Consider the following 22240-nt stretch of genomic DNA (forward strand, 5'->3'; position numbering starts at 1 on the left):
GGGTTATCCCACCATTCTTGAAGGCATTCACAAGATTACCTGTTGTAAGAGGTTGTGTGTTATGTCCCAGGCATATAATCTATTTGGAGCATGTCATGTGTATGCAGCACTATAGCACATACAGGTAGATATGTAGGGTTACTAATATGTCTATTGGCAACTGTGTATGGGTTTCTGTATGCACAGCCCATGTGGCTGTCTTTAGTATGTGTATGTGATGGCTATATCATTCTATGTGCCTCTTCCACCCTGTGAACTCCCACATTGCCAACCTAGTGCCAGCCCATACAGATGTCATCCACCATACAAGCACAGTTACACAGTTTCTAACAGTAAGCCACTGTAATGCAATGGTTGTATCACTGCGTATTGTACAGTAATAGATGGGTAGGTCATCTACTCTGAGAAGTGTCACATCAATGTACAGGTGTGTTTCAATGCATGTCCCCATGCAGCAGTGTGTGTGTGTGTGTGTGTGTGTGTGTGTGTGTGTGTGTGTGTGTTTGTGCGCGTGTGTGTGTGATGACTCTAACATGTTAAGGGCCTCTGAACCCACCATTGCCAATCCTAGCAGTCCCTGCAATTGTTACCCACGTCAATAGTAGTGGCAGACACTGCCACATTACAGTACTGTTGTGCTATCTGTGTTATGTATCTATCGCTATCATTTGGAAGACTGCGCAGGTAGGGGCTGTGCTCAGCCCTTCATCAGCTGCCCCATGTACAGGACTATGACTCTGTGCACTACCAGCATGACAGACCAGACATTCATATGAGATAGCAGACACACATGCTGGTGATTGTCAGGTTAGACTAACACAGGCTGACCTGTGTCAGGACATACTCCAAACCTGTCATACACAGTACCAGGCATACCCTCATAAACTGCATGATGATTTGGTGGATGGGACAGAAATGGCAGGGGCAACAGGTGCTGATAGCTGAATCTGTTGCAGTTAAAGTAATGGCTAAGCTTGTGAGGGACCTAGTCCCAGTACTCAAGTAACCTCCTCTGTACATGTGAGCCTGTGGTCCGACAGAACACCCAGGAGACATGTATGAAGGCTAGGTGGCTGTGTCAAGGGTATGTATCCAAGGTCACACTGTCTGCCGCAATTGCCCCTCACACACTGTTGCATGTAAACACAGCTGGTAAACATGTGCATATACAGCTGTACCTTAGCTATGAAAAGGTCACTGTGTTTCCACTCCACCTTACTCATCATTGCTACTGTCATCAGGCCCACAGCCTGCAGACACACAGACACCTGAAACACAAACAGAATACAGTACATGACACTACAGTCAGTCAGCAGTACTATCAGCAATAGTGCATCATGGCTAAGAAGGTACATACACCTCAATGTGTACCCATAACTATTGCCAGAAGACAGCACCTTACATTGCTACACTGTACTATAGTCACCCTGTGCATCAGACCCATATGAGCATGTCCATGAATTTATGGTATGGATAACAGGGTTGTGGCACAAGTATCTTCACATGCACAAGGTGTAGTGTTGGATTGCCAGAGGCCTAGGCTGGGCCATATGGCTGGCATTGTTTGTGTGTGTGTGTGTGTGTGTGTGTGTGTGTGTGTGTGTGTGTGTGTGTGTGTGTGTGTGTGTGTGTCTGGAGGGGTGGTGTTCAACTGGGCCGTGCAGAGGAGCTGTGCATGTCTGGTGGTGACCGGCCTGTGATACGAATGTGTGAGTGTTTGTCTGCATGCCATCAAGCCATGTGGATGCCCGACACAGGGCTATGTTGGACAGCCATGGACTGTACATGGCAGCATGTATGGCTCAATGTCTCCTGGCAGGGATGCAAGAACTTGTTCTGCCAGAAGTCTTACTGGCAACACCAGGCCCAAGGACAGATGCAGTACTACTCCCCAATTGTGACTGCTGTCTGCTGTATCTGCATCCCTGATGGGACTGGACAGGACAATGTGCCTATGGCCTGCTCTAGTGTGGTGTGGACAGCACCCTCCCTTCGGTAGTGCTGGTGGTACTGCCACTATGGGACTGTGAATGTGCATGGCCAAGTGGGCTCTCAGCTTATCATGTTGCTGACCTACGTCCAAGTTGCCTATGCCCTACTTCCACCACATGTTCAAGCACAGACATTGCACAGTCAAGCAGTGACAATGTCTCACCCCACTGTCTATCCATGACATCGGACAAATGATATATGGCATCACAAATGCCGTGCAGGTCGTCACACATGGCAGGAAGTGCTGCAGTCATGACCCTGAGCATCTGTCTGGTGTTGCAGTCAGTACATGCCTGTGCCTCCATGACAGATCATAACATGCATCTGGTGACCCCTGCTGTGGCACTTGTGACAGGGGCTTGATGGACAGCAGTCCTCCATTGTGCACCCCTGTCCATCTGCCTTTGTGTGACCTCGCCTGCTCTCTGGCTATGGCTGGTGTCTACACTCACAATTGCCATAGTCAACACACAAGCCTGTTCCATGCCACCACCCTACAACTGTCCATTATCTGTGGCTGCTGGGGACTGGGTATGTGTGGGCATACTGACTGTGTGCGGGGACATGGTGGGTGAAAGTGGGATACCAAACAATGGCACAGATTCAGGCCCAAACAACCCCACCTGTGCCTCACTATGACCATCATCATCATGGAAGTCTGCTAAGACACTAACATCAGGTTGTGAGGGGGAGAGACACCAACCCCCATGTTCACCTGTAAGGGGAAGACAACATATGTAAAGTAATACCCTGCAGTATTATGTTTGCTGATACACACACACACACACACACACACACACACACACACACACACACACACACACACACACACACACACACACACACACACACACACACACACACACACACACACACACACACACACACACACACACACTCCTGGTAAAGTCTGGCACAGCTTTGACAGCTATGGGCCCTTCAGGCCAGACCTTATGGTAGTTCTGCCTGCCACAATCCATCTCTTTCACAGCTACTGTAAGACCTACAACAAAGGGTGACAAACCCTACCGTGTGATGGGCCTATTAGCAGAATGGTAATTGTGACCAAGACCAAGGATATTGGAGTGAGCTATACAGTGTCACCAAGTGCATATGCAAATACTGTAAGAGCTGACTTACTGCTACACAGGCCACACACAATAACAAGGTGTAACAATATGTGATGATAACTGATGAAGGAACATGAGTATACACTATCACTGCCAGACCTACACAGTTGAGACTCACAGTGATTCATTTCAGACAACATTGCAGGACAGTCTGCAATACAAACAGGAAACATGTAAGGTACTAGGTGCATAGCCTCATAAAATGATACAAGACTATTGGCCCTGATGCCCTCATAAGCCTAGCCCAGACTTTTGCCCATGTCCCTTTAAAGCCAGCACCTGTTTTCCCTGTCCATCTGGGACACACGTGGGATCCCAGGGGTGTCTTATTCATTTCCCATGCAGTCGTCCAGCTTCTTGTTCAAGAGGGCTATACACATACTCTGCTAGACATGGGGAGGGAGTGTATTTTACAGACATTGTATTGTGTGGGACAGTACACTATCCTGCCAGCAAATACTATACATGTCACAGACCAGGTGAGGGCCTTGCGTGTGTGTTGTGTGAGTAGGGTTTGTCTTACAGATATGCAGAAATACCATCAAGGCTGGTTTGGAAATGGCCTTATGCCAGACACAGGTCACCTATGATCAGTCTGTATGAGACTGAGTATAGAGACATGGCTTTCAGCCTGTCTATATAGGATAGGTATTGCGGACCCTGGATTTGCCTGGTCGGGAACCTCTGTGGTCTCTGCAACTGCTGCATTTGCTTGGCAAGGTACATGCCAAAGGAGCCATTGTACTTGGTAATGCATCTGATAAGGGTGGAGTACAGGGATGTTGTAGCCTCCTGGTTCCTGGATGACATACCCATATTTGTGAGGTGGGCCATGTAGACAGCTGTCTGTATAATGGTGCCCACATGGTGGGAAGCTGTCAGGTTGCTACCAACCTTGGTGACAAGTTGCCTCACACCTGATTACATGTTTAGTACATTATTACTGTCATAATTAGTTTGGATTACATCTATCACAGCAGGAAAAATAATGTTTCTCCTGGCATTCAGTTTGAGGCAATGCTTCATGCAGCAGTCATTAATTTGGGTGGGGGCCTCTTGGAGGATGCTCGCATCAGTAGGGGAATGTAACACAGTGGCCAGCTTGCAAGCATCTGTAATCCTGGTCAGCCACAGACCACTGCTTTTGTCTTGTACCTCAGAAATGTAAATCTCAAACAGTAGAGGTCCCAGACCTATCACTGTGGTACACTGCTTTGAAAGAGTCTACTACTAGACATGGCTTCCACTACTTTGACTGAGTGGATACTATCATTGAGCCAATTAGCTACCCAACTGGTAACATACAGGTTGATGCCTAGCTGTGTAGGCTTATGTATCCTGGCCACCTGGGGATTATTGTGAGAGAATTGGACTAGGCGAAGGTAAGCATTGTTCACTATCTTCCACTTGTCCTTGTGTTTTTTGACCACTTCAGAGAAGTCGACCAGGTTTAACAGGCCTGATCTCCCTTTGACAATACCACATTGTGTAGGCTCAAGCATTTTGAGGTTGCCGATGTCCCTGTTCATAATGTCCTTGAATTTGTCTTCCATGCCCTTGCAGATCAGACTAGTTAGGCTGATGTGCATATGATTGGCTGGGTCAGTAGATTGCTTCGCATTTGTGTATAGGGATGACAGTGGCTGTCCTCTGTGCAGATGGGATGACACTGATGCTCAGGCTTTGGTTGACTACAGTGTGTAATGGAGCTGCGAGCTCATGCCTGAGTTCATGTAAGATGCAGCCAGGGATGGTATCATACCTATGGAGACTTCTGTGTGTTGCCTTTGAGAGGGCATTACGGACCTGCTTCCTGATGATGAGGGGAGGGAGGCAGGTGCTGTGCATGCACATGTGTACTGATGGGGGGACAGGGGGTGATGTTTAAACCTCACCTGTCTGCAGCAGGTTGGCTATATCTATGCCATATGTGTATGTGGTGTTATTGACCACCATTACAGAGCAGATTTGGGTGTTGCCTCTGGGATTGCAGACATATGTGTGGAAGACCTAGTGATTAACCTTGGTGGATGTGTCCAGTTTGCACTCAAAGATAGCCTTAGGGCAATTCACATGTGACCTTATTTGCTTGTTCAGACCAAGGTGACATTGCCTACAGTTAGGCACCTGATCCATCTTGGCCCTGTCCAGCAATTATTTTCACCTATTATGGTATTTGTGTATTGCTGCTGTCCACCACAGACACCCCTACCTTGAGGGATATGATGTTGTCCTTTCAGGTATTGCTGAGTCCATACAGCTGCGTAGGTGCTCACATAGTATTGTGGTGTGGACTGGGACACTACTGCTAGTTCCAACTGATGGGACGGTGGCTGTAAAGCTACTTCTACCTGCTCTAAGGAGATTTAAAGTCATTTTTATAAAGTTTATTTTGTTTGATCCTGACAGTGGGAGGAGGCAGGAGATATGGTGACCTGAGCAGTGATGGCTATGTGGTCAGATCTTACCAAGAAGGATGATACCTTAAGGAGTGCTAAAGTGGCTACTCATGTTGGTTAGGACCAGTTACAGGATATTTCCACCTGTCATAGGAGTGTTGATCAACTGATCCACTGAATTGCCATTGACATAGCCGAGGAATCTTTGTGCATTCATGTTCAGGTAGCATAGGTCATGCACACTATGGTTGGTTAGTTAAAAGTTACCCAGGAGCAGGGTAGACGGTTGAATCTTGACAGATTCCACCAAGTCCAGATAGGTGTGTTGGGTGTCCAGAGTCATGGTTGGAGGTCTGTAGCTAGGTATGATTAGAATAAGTGTTTTGTCAACAGTTAATTGCACTCGGGATGTCTCCTGTGCATCATACTGTTTTTCCAGCCTGGAGATGTGTATGTCTATGATAATGTTTAAAACTCCACCTCCTGCGGCTTTGCAGCCCTCCATTTGGGGTCTAAACATATGATGGGATGAGCAACTTGGCAAGGTTAGTGTGCTCTCCACAGCTGCAAGGCAGGTGTCAGTGAATGCACAAATGTCAGCATCCTACAGGACAAGGTACACTTGCATTGACATGGGTTTCCTGCTAAGACACTAGTTCCTGTTAGAGCAAGACATCTGTACAAAGGCATACATCACTGGTGGGCAAAGGCTGGAAAATAGTGACACTTCATACATCTAGCTGTAACACACTTAGTTGCTAGCAAAGACGGTTTCACAATCACAGGACTACTCCGCAGGATATGACATCTGACATTCATATATATGCTGTTATGTTATGACTTCAGTCTTTAATGGGTTGCCAGTGATTTGCCAAACAATACACAACTGTATGAGGCATTGACTACAAATATGAGGCAAACATGTGGTCAGTCTGCAAAACTCTGGACAGTTGACAGGTATGTGCTCAGTATATAACTTACAGTTCAACACACACTTCTGCGCCTGTTGTTTACTATGCACATACTCTATATAAGTCTCTTACATTTGTAAGACAAGCATATGTTTCATAGTAGCATTCACAGGTGACATATGAATATTCACAACATCCCAGGTAGCTGGCCTAGCATTGTCACAGTCAGTATTGGACAACAAACATTCCAGTAGTTGTCATACATGAGCTGACCCTTGACGGGGTGACTCAGAGGCCAGACCTGTGATCTATGTCACTGCAGACAGGGCCAGCAGGAATGGCCATAGGTGCCAGATAGCAGCATGTGAGACCAGCAGGTCTTGTTGCAACCTAGTGTCTAACTTCCTATTTCACATTATTGCATCCCCCTTCTGCATTCCATTACAAGCTTACATGACTGACATACCTGTTATAGTGCTGAAGAGTTTTCTCAGAATAATGAAAATGTTTAGGTTTGTGTAGTCACAGTGTGTCTTTGTGTAAATGGGTTCAGACCTGTATTGCATAGGCAGCAGCTTGCCATTTGTAGGTAATGCTCTTGAGCAGGTGATGGCCTGTGCACCAATTGGTGTCTCCCACTTGCTTCTTGCATCCAGAGAAAGTGCGTTGTCTTTCCATTAGCCAATGCCATAGCAACACAGTGCTATAAGTAAGTATTCATGTAGGCCTTGCCCCTTTTTCTTGCCTGTGATGAGGACATTATGGAGGTGTGGGGGATACAGCTTCAAAGACGGTAGTTGGAAATACCTCTCAGAACAAGAAATGTGGAGACAGCCCAGCAACATAGGGAATAAAGTTCCAGAATTGGGTACAGATAGTAAGTATTGCTGTTATACACATAGAAGATTGCTAGATCAGCAGGGTTTGTCTGCACATGCATTTTCTGCCTGACGTGACGTCTGACAGTGATATGTCTCTGACATACCTCTCAACTGTCCAGATGTCCACAGACTACCCAGAGGTTTGCCTGTTATGTTTGGTCTGTTCCTCAGAAAATTTCTGTTTTTGAGAAATCAGTAGGATAATGTGATGATTGTAGTCAGTAAATGTTGACATCGATTTTATGTTTCTGATATTATATCCTTCAAGGATGTTATGTTACAACACACCCTGTAACACCAGCAACTGTTTCAGTTTGTAACACCATTATGTGAGATATGTCCCTCCTTTTGGCCCCCTGTCCCCCAGGTATGTCAGGCTTTGTCCAGATATCTTGCAGTAAGAGGTTCAGAGGTATGGTATATCATTATTTAGTGACTTCACTCCTGATATCATCCCAGTGACTTAGACTCCCGGACATGTTATATGGCAGTGGCCATAACTATGGACCCACTCCCTGGACATACAGTTGAGAGTTATGTATGTCTGGCCATTGTTAGCAGATTGTCATGATTGTGTAGCAGTGTTGTGTGTACATGTTTGTTGGACTGAGTAGGGAGAGTAGCAGATGTGGGTGTCATAGATCCTTTTCTATCTGATTGTGCATGCTGCTACAGTTGCTGGCAGCCTATCAGATGTATATGTTTGTAGGGGCAGACTGAGAAATGTCCTGTAACACCTCAGGATTCCCAGTAGACTGTGAGTTGGGCCAGTATATGTTGGTGTAGTGTGTGACTGACAATCAGGATATGTTTGTTCAAACAGTCATTATACTCTAGAGTTCATTTGGGTCTTGGTATGTTGCTGTGACTGTGGTGCAAATGGGTGTGGGTGGACAATTTCTTACCAATGTCTGCTTTTCCCTACAGTTACATCCTTGTAGTGCATGACATATTTGCAAATACATGGGTAATTTCCCATAGCTGATTTGGGGTAGTGTTGTGTTTGTCTTACTGTGATTCAGAAGGTGCTGGGTGAAATGGTTGGCAGATCTCACTGGTTTTCTCTTCTGTTACATGACTGCAGTCATAAATGTCCACTGTACAGATGTCTAGACACTGTCTACATGCGTGGCTCATATGTTTGGTCTGTTCCCCATAACAGTTGTGGGTTTCTGACAAATCACTAGGATGATGTGAGCATTGACATCAGTAAATGATGACAATCATTTGTGTTTCAGACCTGGAATCTATCAGAAAATATATGTTAAATGAAACAATGCTACTCTAGCAGACTTCTACACGTATAACAGCCATATTTCAAATATGTCACTATTGTTTGCCCTTTATCCCCCCACTTTGTCAGGCTTTTTACAGATGTCTTTCAGTAAAAGGTTGGTTTATATATATATATATATATATATATATATATATATATATATATATATATATATATATATATATATATACATACTTTTCTTTGTTGAAATTTCATTACTTCAAAAAAGAAAAGTAGATGTCTACTTCAGCGAAAGTGCATTTCAATGCAAGTGCACTTTCTCTGAAATCTAGTTGCAAGATCGGGCAAACCCCCACACCCCCCCTACTTAAATATGCCAACTCGAGATCGCACTACAGTGAGGGAAAAGGGAATATTCCCATTCCGTGCTGTACTGTGATCTCCATACTTGGTTTTCGAAGTTTCAGTATTTCGAACAAGTGGTCTCGCACAAGTGGGTTTCGAAGTACTGAAACTTCGACCAACTGAATGGAACCCATATATATATATATATATATATATATATATATATATATATATACGCATATATGGGTTCACTTTATAATCTCGAAATATGAAAATCTTGAATTTCAGTATCTTGAGACTATAAAGCCAAAGATTCACAATATCGAAACCACAAAAGTGCGAAATTCAAAATCGCAACTTTTAAATATAACCTCCACCACACTATAACAAACCAACAAAACACACACAAGCACAACACAAATACACACACCTACCCTACATATAAGCACCCACCACACCCCCCTCTACTTATATATACTAACTCTGAGGTCGCACTAAAAAGACAAAGACACTAAACGCACCCCTACATACTCTATATTCCCCTTGCACAAACACACATCACATATGTACAAACACCACCACTCTCAACACTTACACACTCGCACTCTTACCTACCTACGTTAACCTACACCTAAAACTTCCCAACACACTCACATATACTCATATCCCTACCCAAAACCCTTAAAAAACAGCACTTACCTGAATCTCCAGATATATCCACACAACGGCAGGCAAACCATATCCCACAACACACCACACCTTACAAACACAGCAAATTCCACATAGTATGCCACCACAACAGCGGATTCGATACTTGGAATTTGATCAAGTGCAGTTGCGCCCAACTGCACTTTTGGCACTTTCATCTTGAGATACTGAAATTCGAGATTTCAGTATTTTAAGATAGTAAAGTGCTTCCATGGGTGCCGCAGTGGTACAGCGGTTAATGCTGTCACCTCACAGCAAGAGGTTCTCTGGTTCAATTCTTGGCTGGGGTGTCTTCTGTGTGGAGTTTGCATGTTCTCCCTGCGTTCACATGGGTATCCTCCGGGTACTCTGGTTTCCTCCCACATTCTAAAGACATGCTTCTGGAGCATTTTCTCCCCGGGCCTCTGCTGAAAACAGGATCTGTGGAACCTAGTCGGGCTTTCCCGGTCAACAAATGTTAAATAAATAAATAAATATATATGTGTGTGTGTGTGTGTATATATATATATATATATATATATATATATATATATATATATATATATATATATATATATATATATATATATATATATATATATATATATCTACATGTGTGTATATGTATATATATATATATATATATATATATATATATATATATATATATATATATTTATATATACATATATATGTATATAAGAGTACTACAAATATGTATTTTTCCCTTATGTTAAATAACTGTAGTACATGATATGCTTGTAAAAACATTACAATTTTCTACAGCTGAGCTGGTGTAGAGATACTTTGCTGTGATTGTAGTGCACAGGATCCTGGGTTCAAGGCTTCATAGTAATGATTTTTTTCATTCATGTTAATTGACCATAATGCATGATATATTTGTAAAAGCATTACAAATTCCCACAGCTCAGATAGTGTAGTGGTACATTACTGTGATTGTAGTGCACAGGGTCTTGGATTCGAGACTTGGCAGGGCTGATTATTTTGTTGCTAGCAGAACAAGGGCTGATGGAGACAGAGTTATTAAAGCACTTTTAAGCAGTTGTAAGTGGGTTTGCGTGGTTTTGTGTGAAGCTACGTGATGCTAACAGACGGTTAAGTCCTCTTAGCTTCACTTAGCGTTGCTTACCCCTGCTTACACCCACGCTAATTTTCATTAAAGAAAAGAAAAAAGGGTGATAGGACAGTGGTGAAATGGGGGCAAGCAGGGGGTAAAACATAAGGAAAACCAGCTAGGGATCTGTAGAATGGGTGTAGGAAAAGACCATAGCGCTACATTTCTTCTGCAGCAACAGCTGTGAATAATGTGTAGGATTTGGAATTTACAGCCTCATACCCCACAGAGAGTGGTGTTGGTGACAGACATTTGTAGAACAGTTTGTGGATAGATTGATTCATTTCACTGTACATGGGGTGAAATGTAGAGCTATGTATGGGGCAATGATTTTTTTGTGGGACATATGCCCTTTTTTTTTTAAGATGAGAGTGGGATGTTGGGGAAGTGCTGTAGGTATGTTTGGGGAGTGGAGGACCAGATGTTCTGGGGCCTGGTGCTATAGCCAGATGAGGTGGGACAGGCAGATCCGCTGGGATCTGCCTTCCCAAACATGCTATGGTGTTGAGGTTTTACAATATATATATTGGTTAATCATGAACAAAACATTTCAAAATTAGTTGTAACAGCATGTGTGAGTGTTCCAATCAAACCCATACAACAGATATGAAACAGTTGCATAGCAAACAGAGCACTTGCATGAATGGAACAACAGTATGCATTGTAACAGCATGCCAGTAACATTGACGGCAACAGACCACCAACAATGGTATTTGAACAAGGTATGTTGACATGCAAACAATCAAATATATGAACAATAATATAACACAAGTCCCTACATTAGGTTTTGAGAACAACATACCTGTAGTATATGAATGATAATTATCGATGCAGATAAGGGGTGGGGGGAGAGACAAAAATTTCATTGTCAAGTGCTTAGGCTTCTATTTTCTACAATAGTACTGCTCAGTACTCTACGGCTCTGCCCTCACTTTACATCTACCTATGGCCCATAGCTTCTGTAGCACAAACATACCTGTTAAACTGTCAACCTGGAATGGTATGGGGCAAACTGTGACAACTCTGGGTACATAACTAGAGGGGACTCGTACATGTCAGGGTTACATACCTGGTACAGAGAGACATGCATCAGGAAGATTGAAAGTTGTATGTACCTATTCTGCTGTCATTTGCAGGCATGTGGTTGGACAGTGGAACAGTTGTACACGGTGCATTAGTATACCCATCATACAGCTACTACCAACATTTCTTTACCTGTAAAACCTGTGGAGAAAATATCTGTTAACACTACCTGACTGTTTCTACATTTATTCCTGATTCCTTGTGTGTACATATGCACACATCTTACTACCACTCCCTGGATTTGAACCATGTCTGGGTGTGCAAAATTAACAACTAAGCTATTTCTCATCAAACTGAGCTACTGGGGAACTGTTATTTCTTGTTTGACTGGTATCTGCCTAATACTCTCTTGGTTAGACAGTCTGACCTTGTAATCCTGAGAGGCATGCATGACAGATAGTTTACTGTGCATTAATCCTTTGAAAAAATACAATCTGGACAGCAAAGGTTAACACACAGCAATGTTGCATGGGACACACTGTGATACATTACACATTAATATTCAGGGTTCAGAGCTTAGTGCAGTATATATTTCATATTTCATTTATATCACATTTTACAGCTCCACAATCTACAGTTTTTCTTAACAGCTGGTTCTCAGAACAACCTCAGTTAATGCATGCTGTCAAACCCATATTTGCTGTGGAGAACCTGTATACATTTTATTTCTACAACAACATACCTGAGTAAACACAACAGTTGCTGATATTGATCTTTATTACAGTGACATGACACAGTGCTTTAGTACTACATGTCCTGTAGATCCATATTAGTCGGACAAACTTTATTTAGTTGGTTAACACAGTAACAGTATACCTACTGACAGCAATCAGTGTACTTCTCCTTGATCATTTGCATTATATACTGCAAGATAAATTTATACTCACCAGCCTGTTGGTGCAGCCTTAACAGTCTGTTGGCATGGGCTTCAATGTTGCTAGCCCTCTTTGCTGCAGCTGTAGGGGAGAAAAACAAACATTATGTATACCTGTCTATCACATACTCAGGCTAGACTTTGTTACAAACTACTTGATACTGATACTTACACACTACTGGAGCACTCTGTACCAGTGCATCTTGGATCCACTGGGCCAAGAGCACCCCTTCCTCCACTTTAGGTCAGCATAATGGTACTGTACCTGCTCACCAGTTCGGGAGATGTCAGTAGAACTGGTGAGATCACGTGCCAGATGGTCCCAGGCCTCCACTTTGTATTGTGAGCCATGGTACTGGCCCTTCAGCAGTCTGTCATCATGGTTTTCTACAAGGAGTCCAGCCATGACCCTGGACTCTTGATTGCTCCAGCACTGTACCCAAAAGTACGCTCCTTCACCAGTGCCTGACATAGTCCTGCACAGATCAACTACAACAGGTTCTGGCTGTATTCCTGCCTGTGTGGTTTAAATAAGGCCATATTCCCATTTTTTTCATTGGACCATTTTGAAAATGCTAAGCTCAATAAGCAGTGTACAAATCTGCTAAGCTGAGTTGAACAGTGCTTAAAGCGGTTAATGCTAAGCACTGCTTAACAGTGCACAACTCTGCTTAGCTGAGCTAACTGCTGCTTAGCATTTACATTTCAGCAATGCCTAAACTGGCTACACATAGCTGGGCACTACTTAGCATTGCTCAGTTTTCATTTAAAAAAATATCAGGATTGTAGATTAATTCATCATTACTGACATATGTGTATATGATTTACTTCGACATCCCCATATGTGCTTTCTTTACATTATCTTTGGGTGTGACTATACTGTATGGGACACTTGTATATACATGGGTGATTTCACATGTTATATACACTCAAACTTCCATTTTGGACCTGCTACACTGCCCTGGGTAATAAATATCAATTACTACATAACATAAAAAAATAATTTTAACAATGCTTTCCCATGTAAAAATAAAGTGCCTGTCTTAGTACTCAAACTGTGAACACCTGCATGCAAAGCTGGGACTCTAACCACTACACTATCTTGTCATTAAGATTTTAGCTATACATTTTTAGCTGCTATGAGATGTTTAAGCAATGTTGAGCAGAAGGCCCTAATGCGCAAACCTGCTCAGCTACACTTAAACATACATTAGAATGGAGAAAAAAAGGGAAATTAATAAGCCCACTTTATTTACATGTATCAATACTCCTTGTCAGTCACAGTAAGGGAAATTGTAAGGGGACATATTGGGACAAATTTTAAATATTGCTTTTACAAACTTAGCAAGTTGTTAGAATAATAGGTTTTGCATTAGCATGTCTATTCAGACAGATGTAGAGTCTTAAACTCAAATGTTTGTCATTATTTAATGACTCACATCCTCTGCTATTTGCCAGGTAGGGACAGATATTTGGGGGAACACACCAAAAATATGATGCAGCATACCTCTCAACAGTAAAGATTTTTGCAGAATGTGCAGATTTTTGCCTCATATTTATGGTTCATTTCTCATATGATTGTGTTTTTTCTAGAAAAATCATTGGCAGATCATGCAGGGTTTAAGTCAGGAAATAATGACAGACATTTGGGTTTCAGACTTCATAAAATTCAGAAAATCTGTGCTAATGTACAACCTGTTATTCTATCCACTTTCCCAGTTTGTATGAGCAATGTCTGAAGAGTGTCCCTATTTTTATGCCTTTGTCCCCCCATTATTTATGGCTTTGTACAGATTTCTTGCTCTAATAGCTTGAGAGGTATGTGAGGCAGGCATCTGTACATTCTGTGGAAACCTGTAGAGTTGAGGGGTATGGCCATACGACACTTCCGCAATGCAGGGGATGCGTGACAGTACCTGTCACACACATCCTGTATTGCTTCCTATCTCAAATTCACGCTTTCAGTGTCTGCGGACACTGAAAGCACTTGGAAAGTGCCGTACAGCACTTTGACAATGCAGGGGGTTTGTGACAGCACCTGTCACAAATATCCTGCGTTGTTCCCTATCTAAAATTCATGCTTTCAGTGTCTGTGGACATTAAAAGCACTTGAAAAGTGCTATATGGAACTCTGACAATGGAGTGGGTGCATGACAGTACCTGTCACATACCCTCTGCATTTATTTCTTGATCTCTAGCTATTTCAGTGTCCGTGGACACTGTTAAACTATTTTATTTGCTTTCAGTGTTTGCGGACACTGAAAAGCATTTAAAAAGTGCCGTACTGCACACTGAAAGTGCAGGGGGCATGTTAGATGTACGTGCACTACTTAAACACACCCCCTGCACTCAGTAGTGTTTGAGTCCACTCAGCCTTAGCAGTAGCATGCCTTCATGAATATGCAAGGTGCGCTGCTGTTAAAGCTATGCAGAAATGGACATGGTTCACTCCGTGCAGGAATAGCACTATTCCTGCACAGAGTTTATTGAATCCTGGGGTTTGTATATAATTTCAGATTGTCCTGTGTATAGGATCATAGGATTAAACAAAAAGTCTCCGGCACAATGAAGGTTTTCCTTGTTCCAGTGAAGGCAGGCAGACCACTCGAGGAAGTAGCAAACACTTTTAATCCATAAAATCACATCAAAAAACAAAAACAAAAGCAAAGGTCGATAGCTTTGTCTCCTATTACGGAGACTTCATCAGAATAACCTTTACATCTCGACCATTCATTTTATATATTCATCATTTTCATTAATTAGCAATCATTGAATTAAAGCCATCTACATTAAAGCCGTAGTACCACATAAACACACTGAATTCTACTATTTGTGAATGTCAGTTCATTTTAAAAAACACCATAATAAATATTTAATTAATAAATAGGCGTTCCTAATACTAACAAACAGGAAATGTTAAAAATCATAGAGTGCTGCTTAGAGGAAGCTTACATTATGTTTAAAATGCATGTCTTAAATTAAGTTGTTAATAAATTTACATTTTTATATATATATTCTTATATATATTCTTATATATATTCTTAATATGCTTTCAAGGGCCTATTACTAAAATTCCAGGGATCCATGTTCATAGATACAAAAATAGGCTTGTCAAAACATTATAAACAGTCTAATACTCCCCACAAACCATGCAATACAAGGTATACTTTAAAAGATATACTTTATAAAATATACTTTAAAAGGAGGACGTGTGAGTATCGTTTTACATAACTGAAATGTAAACAATATATTGTATTAACATCAAAAAGCCCCTGAACCCCCCTAAAAAGAAATGAAGTGAGTGTTATGGTTCTTTAATCCCATGTTGTTTAAAGGGTATTTGGAGTTAAACAAAGATTTTAAAAAAGTTATAAAAAGTGTAAAATTCTTAAAAATTCTTAAAAATAATCCGATAAAATGGAACATGTTTTTATATATAAATATTTCATCTTGTTCAGTGAATAAATAAATAAATAAATATACTTATCACCATACTATTTAATACATATATAAACAAATAATTCAATAAATCTGTGTAAATATATGCATAAATAATGAATAAATATACATATTAAATATTAAATATAAAGTGAATAAATATCATATATTAAATAAATATTAAATAATGAAAATATTAAAATATTAAATTATTGCACATTATTCAATATTTTGTAATTTTAGGATCTGCGGCCAATATTTTGAGTGCTGGGACAATAGAGATTGTTCCGAAAGGTTTAAGGTTGAATAAGTTCCCCAACAATGTGAATGGGGACCAAGTATTTTTTAAAGAAATTTGTGATATTTTAAACAGTTGTGGGCTATCTATTATCAAAGCTATGAGGGAGCATAATTTTAAAACTATGCAAGATATTAAAAAAGAGATTGACCAGCTGCAGAGTGACATTAGTTGTGATTTACTATTTGCTATGGATGAATACAAACATATGTATTACAGAGTGTTGCATGACATTGATATGTATATTAACTCGAACATTAAAAGGAAGCTAAAAAAACTGAATAGGGACCTAAATGAGTATAATGCAGGGACAGCCTATGTACATGGTGAAAATTTTAATTTTAATACTAAAAATTCTAATATACCTAGATACAAACAACGACCTTTTAACAGACACGACCAGGTGACAGATTTATGCACCCAGATTATGTACATCACAAGGATATACACAACAAAACCAAGGGAGGTTTAATGGACATAATAGTTATAATTACATCAATAGGCAGTATGAGGACAGGGGAAACAGTTTTTTGGATGAGGAATTCCCCATTTTAGATAGAGATGGAGGTACAAGTAGAATGAGTCCCCCGGAGATGGTAAATGAGGTGAGAAGATCTGAGAGACTAAGAAATAGGAATCAGCAGTCCTATGCCCAAGCCACTATTAGGGAGAATTTTGTTGAAAGGAAAAAGGGTGAGGAACCGGTTTTTAACTAATACAGACTATGACATGGTGCAATGTGAATCCAAATCCTCGGACCACACCGATGGTGGGAAGCAGATTATTTATTCACATAACAAATTTAACATCTTTAATTATACTGAAATTGAGACTAATCCATGTCACTTTGAATTATTTACCAAAGGATTTTCTTTTGTGCTGGCTAAACAGCCTAGTGTGGAAAAGCTCATGTTGGATGTTAAACTATTTACAAGGAAATTAAACCTTAAACATATAAATTATGAATCTACAAACAACAATAATAATAACAATTATAATAATAATAATTGCAATAAAAGCAAGTTTGTCAGGCATAGTACTTGGAACCCACCATTGCAGTATGAAATTTTAAACTTTGAACGGTGTGTTATGGACAGAATTAGGAGGGAATATAGGGCCAATATAACAAAGAAAAGTAATTTAAGTATAGAAGAAGGAAAATTACTACAGGATTTGAGTAATAATAGGGAATTAAGGGTAATGAAGCCGGACAAGGGAGGGGGTGTCATTTTGATGGAAACTTGGGACTATATTAGAAAAATGAAGGAGATACTGGACAAAGATGAGAATTACAGTCTTATTACTAAAAATGAGATTAATATACAGTACAAGAAAATTGATATTGTTATTGAGGACAATTTATTAACTGGATTAATAGATTTACCATTATACAATTATTTTAATGTTAAAAAACCTGTTATACCGGGTATTTTTGGAATACCCAAGGTACACAAATCCATACTTGACCCTCCTTTAAGACCCATAGTTGCCTCTCAAGGATCAAAAACCCAACCTATGGCCATATATGTAGATGCCATGACAAAACCTATATACTCTAAATGGAAACACATATTAAAGGATTCATGGGACTTTTTAAGTAAAATAGGAAAATGTGCCTATTTGGAAAGTGTGTTCTTTATCACTATTGATGTCAAGGAACTATTTACAGTTATTCCACAAAAAATTGGGATGGAGTGGTTTGAGAAGATACTATCGGAAATGGATTGGCTTACACCATTAGATTTTAGAAATGTTTTATTAAATATGGAACTTGTTTTAAAATACAATTTTATATACTTTGAGGGTGATTATTATCACCAGAAAGAAGGAGTAGCCATGGGGTCAGCCTGTGCCCCTATATTCGCGAATACCATTATGTTATACTGGGAAAGGGAATTTATTTTTAATACTGAATACAACCAACATATAGTTGAATATTACAGGTTTTTGGACGATATTTTTATCCTATGGAAAGGAACAAGGCAAGAAATAGATGTGTTTACAGGATATATTAACAATACAACGTCATTTTTGAAATTTACACACAAAATTGATACTGACGAAACACATTTTTTGGACATTAGGCTCATTAAGGATAGGATAAATAAATGTTATAAATCCAATATATATAGGAAGGAACATTTCTCAAATGCCTATTTACATTATAATAGTGACCACCCAAAACAATTAAAGAAAAATATAGTTAAGGGCCAGATGATTAGGATGGCCAGAATGATTTCAGACAATGTTGAATTCATGAATGAAATCACTTTTTTAGAAGGCCTATTTAAGGAAAGGGGGTACCCTATGGAACTTATTACTTCAGTAAAAGAATATGTTGTTTTAGGGAGAAATACAAAAAAATACATACCACTTTTAAACCAGGAAATCGAGGTTATTGAGAATTCAGTTGACAACAGTAATGTTATGACTGTTAATGAAATAAAGTTCACACCATATTTAACTACAACTTATTTTTATGGTACGGGTTGGTTTAAGAGAAGTTTGAATGAAATATGGGACATGTTTAAAAATGTTGCTACTAGAACTGAGGTTTTTAAGAATCATTTGAAATTTAGTTTTAGAAGAAATTTTAACATAAAAAACATTATAGAAAGAAAGGGGATTTACGTGGAAGGTGCCAGTAGGAAACACGGAACTTTTAAGTGTGGCAGGTGTGCCCAATGCTCCTATATCTATGAGAATAAGGAAGTTAGTATATCTAGTATTCCCTTCAAATTAACATCTAAAAATTATAGTAGTTGTTATACGAAAGGGGTAGTTTACTTAGTGTTTTGCAAAGAATGTGAAAGCTATTATGTTGGAAAAACAGAAAGAAAATTGAAAAATAGAATTTATGAACATACTAGAGACATTGATAGACGCAATGAGAATAATGCATTATATAGGCACGCTATGAAATGTGAAAAAGCTGACTTCAAATTCTGGGTTCTTGAGGTGGTGGGACATTTTGAGCGAGGAGGTGATTGGGAGACGAAGGTAGAATACAGAGAAATGATCTGGCAGTTAAAATTAGATGCATGCTGTGACAAAGGTTTAAATGACCACATCTCTATTGTCCCAGCACTCAAAATATTGGCCGCAGATCCTAAAATTACAAAATATTGAATAATGTGCAATAATTTAATATTTTAATATTTTCATTATTTAATATTTATTTAATATATGATATTTATTCACTTTATATTTAATATTTAATATGTATATTTATTCATTATTTATGCATATATTTACACAGATTTATTGAATTATTTGTTTATATATGTATTAAATAGTATGGTGATAAGTATATTTATTTATTTATTTATTCACTGAACAAGATGAAATATTTATATATAAAAACATGTTCCATTTTATCGGATTATTTTTAAGAATTTTTAAGAATTTTACACTTTTATAACTTTTTAAAATCTTTGTTTAACTCCAAATACCCTTTAAACAACATGGGATTAAAGAACCATAACACTCACTTCATTTCTTTTTAGGGGTTCAGGGCTTTTGATGTTAATACAATATATTGTTTACATTTCAGTTATGTAAAACGATACTCACATGTCCTCCTTTTAAAGTATATTTTATAAAGTATATCTTTTAAAGTATACCTTGTATTGCATGGTTTGTGGGGAGTATTAGACTGTTTATAATGTTTTGACAAGCCTATTTTTGTATCTATGAACATGGATCCCTGGAATTTTAGTAATAGGTCCTTGAAAGCATGTTAAGAATATATATAAGAATATATATAAGAATATATATATAAAAATGTAAATTTATTAACAACTTAATTTAAGACATGCATTTTAAACATAATGTAAGCTTCCTCTAAGCAGCACTCTATGATTTTTAACATTTCCTGTTTGTTAGTATTAGGAACGCCTATTTATTAATTAAATATTTATTATGGTGTTTTTTAAAATGAACTGACATTCACAAATAGTAGAATTCAGTGTGTTTATGTGGTACTACGGCTATAATGTAGATGGCTTTAATTCAATGATTGCTAATTAATGAAAATGATGAATATATAAAATGAATGGTCGAGATGTAAAGGTTATTCTGATGAAGTCTCCGTAATAGGAGGCAAGCTTTAATCGACCTTTGCTTTTGTTTTTGTTTTTTGATGTGATTTTATGGATTAAAAGTGTTTGCTACTTCCTCGAGTGGCCTGCCTGCCTTCACTGGAACAAGGAAAACCTTCATTGTGCCGGAGACTTTTTGTTTAATTTCGTGGGTGTTCTTGTTTTTTGGTTACAAGTAGGATCATAGGATGTTACTTGGCTATTGGTCCTGAGTCCCTTATAAGCCTAGCCAAGAGTTTAGCCATGTTTAGACAAGTCATCACCTGATGCCCCTGTCCAGTAGGGACAAAGGTGTAATCCCAGGGGGGTATTTTCTGTTTCTCATCAAGTTATCCAGGTTGCTCTTAAAAAGAGATAATGAGTTACTCTGCTTGATGTGGAGAGGAAGTCTGTTCCACAGATGGGAGAGTCTCTGTGACACAAATCTGTCCCAACAATGAGTTCTATTGATTTCACAGACCAGGTTGAGGTCACACATGCAGTTTACATGAGTGGAGCTTGACTTGTGGTTATGCAGCAGTCCCATCAAGACAGGGTCTAAGATTGCTTTGTATGCCAGACAGAGGTCACCTCTGAGGTGTCTGTATGAAACTGAGTAGAGGGACAGGGCTTTTAGCTTATCTGTGTTGGGTAGATGTTTGAGGCCCTGAATTCTCTGGGCGAGGAACCTCTGTGGTCTCTCCAGCTGCTTCAAGTGCTTTGTGAGGTACATGCTGAAAGGGGGTTTGTACACAATAATGGGCCTTATAAGGGAAGAATACAGGGATGTTATGACCTCCTTATTCCTGGATGAGATACCTTCACTTATGAGGTGGGCCATGCAGAAAGCTTTCCTTATAGTGGAAGCAACATGGTGGTCAAAAATCAGATTGCTATCAACCTGGATGCCCAAATCTGTCACGACTGAATGCATGCTTAAGACATTGTTATTAATGTGATAATTTGTGGGGATGTCACTCTCCCCAAAGGGGATGATTATGCATTTTTTTGGTATTCAGTTTGAAGCCAGGTTTCTGGCACCAGTCATTTGTTTGGGTGAGACCCTCTTGGAGGATGTCCACATCAGTAGTGGAATTGATGATAGCGCCCAGCTCGTAGTCATCTGCAAACTTGATCAGCCATAGCCCACTGGTTTCTGCCTGCACCTCAGAAAAATATATCCCAAATAACAGAGGCCCCAAGACCGATCCCTGGGGTACACTGCTAGTTACGGGTCTACTGCTTGAGGTGGCGTCCCCTATTTTGACTAGGTTGGTTCTATCAGTGAACCAGTTTGCTACCCATCTGGTAACATACAGATTGATGCCTAGTTGAGAGAGCTTCTCTGTTATGCTGGAGTGGGGAGGAATAGTGTTGAAGGCTTTGGCCAAGTCAATGTAGGCAGTGTGCACTGTCTTCCCCATGTCCATGGATTTGGTGACTGTCTCAAAGAAGTTGACTAAATTTAACAGACATGACCTCCCCTTGATGAAGCCAAATTGTGTAGGATAAATTGTTTGGAGGTTGCCAATATCCTTGTTAATGAGGTCCATGATAATCCTTTCCAGTGCCTTGCAGATCAGGCTAGTTAGCCTGATGGGTCTGTAATTTCCGAGATCAGTGGACACTTCACCTTTGTGCATAGGGATGACAGTGGCTGTCCTTCAGTCAGTTGGGACAAAGCCAGTACTCAGGCTTTGGTTGAATAGGGTACCAAATGGTGCTGCACGTTCCTGCCTGAGTTCATGTAG

The sequence above is a fragment of the Protopterus annectens genome, chromosome 1.part1 (genome assembly GCF_019279795.1).
Source record: "Protopterus annectens isolate FY-2018-M chromosome 1.part1, PAN1.0, whole genome shotgun sequence".
NCBI lineage: Eukaryota > Metazoa > Chordata > Ceratodontiformes > Protopteridae > Protopterus > Protopterus annectens.